This window comes from Arachis ipaensis, chromosome B9, assembly GCF_059453495.1.
Source record: "Arachis ipaensis isolate K30076 ecotype BB chromosome B9, ASM5945349v1, whole genome shotgun sequence".
Lineage (NCBI taxonomy): Eukaryota > Viridiplantae > Streptophyta > Magnoliopsida > Fabales > Fabaceae > Arachis > Arachis ipaensis.
In genome coordinates, this window is record NC_142444.1 from 82,774,555 (window position 1) to 82,777,762 (window position 3,208).

Sequence of the window (3,208 nt, forward strand, 5' to 3'; positions counted from 1 at the left end):
CTGAGCCAATATGGCATTCAGAGTATCAATTTCAAGAACTCCCTTCTTCATAGGCGTCCCATTATTCACAGGATTCCTTTCAGAAGTGTACATGAACTGGTTATTTGCAACCATGTCAATGAGTTCTTGAGCTTCTGCAGGCATTTTCTTTAGGTGAATGGATCCACCTGCAGAATGGTCCAGTGACATCTTTGATAATTCAGACAGACCATCGTAGAATATATCTAGGATGGTCCATTCTGAAAGCATGTCAGAAGGACACTTTTTGGTCAGTTCCTTATATCTCTCCCAAGCTTCATAGAGGGATTCACCTTCCTTCTGTCTGAAGGTTTGGACATCCACTCTAAGCTTACTAAGCTTTTGAGGAGGAAAGAACTTGGCTAAGAAAGCCTTGACCAGCTTATCCCAAGAGTTCAGGCTATCATTAGGTTGAGAGTCCAACCATACTCTAGCTCTGTCTCTTACAGCAAATGGGAAAAGCATAAGCCTGTAGACCTCGGGATCAACCCCATTGGTCTTAACAGTGTCACAGATCTGCAAGAATTCAGTTAAGAACTGAAAAGGATCTTCTGATGGGAGTCCATGAAACTTGCAATTCTGTTGCATTAGAGAAACTAATTGAGGTTTAAGCTCAAAATTGTTTGCTCCAATGGCAGGGATTGAGATGCTTCTTCCATGTAAAGTGGAATTTGGTGCAGTAAAGTCACCAAGCATCTTCCTTGCATTGTTATTATTTTCGGCCATGTTGTCTTCTTTCTCGAAAATTTCTGTCAAATTTTTTCCAGAGAGTTGTGCTTTAGCTTCCCTTAGCTTCCTCTTCAGAGTCCTTTTAGGTTCAGGATCAGCTTCAACAAGAATGTTCTTATCCTTGTTCCTACTCATATGAAAAAGAAGATAACACAAAAGAAAATATGGAATCCTCTATGTCACAGTATTGAGATTCCTTTATGTGAGTATAAAAAGAGAAGAATGTAAGAAGGAGAAGAGATAAACTCGAACAAAGAAAAGAATATGGTGTTCGAATTTTGAGATGAAGAGAAGTGTTAGTAAATAAATAAATAAATAAATAATTAGAAGGAGATGAGAGAGAGGGAATTTCGAAAATTAATTAAATTAAAATTAAAATTTAAAGTTAAATTTTGAAAATTAAAATTGAAATCAAATTAAATTAAATTTTTAAAACAATTAATTAATTAAAAAGGAATTTTTTTTTTTGAAAAAGAGGGAAGGGATTTTTGAAAATTAGAGAGAGAATTAGTTAGGTAGTTTTGAAAAAGATATGATTGAAACAAAAAGATAAGATTGATTGAAAAAAAGATTTGAAAATCAATTTTAAAAGATAAGAGGTTAGAAAAGAAGTTAGAAAAGATTTTGAAATTGATTTTGAAAAAGATGTGATTGAAATTTATTTTGAGAAAGATTTGAAAAAGAAATTTAAAAAGATTTGATTTTGAAAATTAAAGTTGATTACTTGACTAACAAGAAACTAAAAAGATATGATTCTAGAGTTTAAAGATTGAATCTTTCTTAATAGGCAAGTAACAACTTAATATTTTTGAATCAATCACATTAATTGTTAGTATTAAATTCGAAAATATGGAATAAAAATAAGAAAAATATTTTTGAAAATCATTTTGGAATTTTCAAAAATTATGAAAGGAAAAATGAGAAAGATTTGATTTTTTTGAAAGAGAATTGAAAAAGATAGAGTTTTTAAAATGAAAATTTGATTTGACTCATAAGAAACCACTAAATTTTAAAATTTTTTTAAAAAGTCAACTAAAATTTTCGAATTTGATGAGAAGAAAAGGGAAAGATTTTTATTTTTTTGATTTTTAAATTTTTAATAATGAGAGAGAAAAACAACCCAAAGACTCAATGCATGAAAATTTTGGATTAAAACATGTGATGCATGCAAGAACACTATGAATATCAAGATGAACACCAAGAACACTTTGAATGTCGAGATGAACACCAAGAACTTATTTTTGAAAAATTTTCAAGAAAAGAAAAAATGCAACACACCAAACTTAAAAATTTTTATTCTTTAGACATTAACAAATTGAAAATGCATATGAAAAACAAAAAAAGACACAAAAAAAGAAAATATGAAGATCAAACAAGAAGACTGGCCAAGAACAACTTGAAGATCATGAAGAATGTAATTCATGAGATTTTCGAAAATAATTTTTTTTTTGAAAATTAAAAAGATGCAATTGACACCAAACTTAAAACTTGACTCTAGACTCAAACAAGAAACATCAAATTTTTGGTTTTTATGATTTTATTAATTTTTTTATTTTTCGAAAATTAATTGGCAAAAACGAAAAAGAAGAAATTATTTTTTTTTTGTATTTTTCGAAAATAAGAAATAAAAAGCTTAAAAATAAAATAAAGTTACCTAATCTGAGCAACAAGATGAACCGTCAGTTGTCCAAACTCGAACAATCCCCGGCAACGGCGCTAAAAACTTGGTGTGCGAAATCGTGATCATTGCTTCCTTGGTAACGGTGCTAAAAACTCAATACGCACGTTCATGATCTTAATTCTATTTCACAACTTCGTACAACTAACCAGCAAGTGCACTGGGTCGTCCAAGTTATAAACCTTACGTGAGTAAGGGTCGATCCCACGGAGATTGTTGGTATGAAGTAAGCTATGGTCACCTTGTAAATCTCAGTCAGGCGGATATTAAAAGGTTATGTAGTTTTCGAATAATAATAATAATTAAACAGAAAATAAAGATAGAGATACTTATGTAATTCATCAATGAGAATTTCAGATAAGTGTATAGAGATGCTTTCGTTCCTCTGAACCTCTGTTTTCCTGCTGCCTTCATCCAATCAATCCTACTCCCTTCCATGGCAAGCTTTATGTAGGGCATCACCGTTGTCAATGGCTACTTTCCATCCTCTCTGTGAAAATGGTCCGATGCGCTGTCACTGCATGGCTAATCATCTGGAGGTTCTCGATCACACTGGAATAGGATTCACCCTCCTTTTGCGTCTGTCACTACGCCCAGTACTCGCGAGTTTGAAGTTCGTCACAGCCATCCCTTTCCGGATCCTACTCGGAATATCATAGACAAGGTTTAGACTTTCCGAATCTCAGGAATGGCCATCCATGGGTTCTATTTTATACCACGAAGATTCTAATATCTTGGACTCGGTCCTCTGTATTAGATATCCAAGAGATACTCATTCTAGCT

General features: G+C 32.5%; 1 non-coding gene across 1 annotated transcript; it reads left to right on the forward strand.

Annotated features, from left to right (window-relative positions):
* The first annotated feature begins 243 nt into the window (after positions 1-243).
* On the forward strand, positions 244-351 carry LOC148545229 (small nucleolar RNA R71). The gene has a single exon (XR_015902025.1). It is a non-coding gene; the product is annotated as a small nucleolar RNA R71 (small nucleolar RNA).
* The last annotated feature ends 2,857 nt before the right edge of the window (positions 352-3,208 follow it).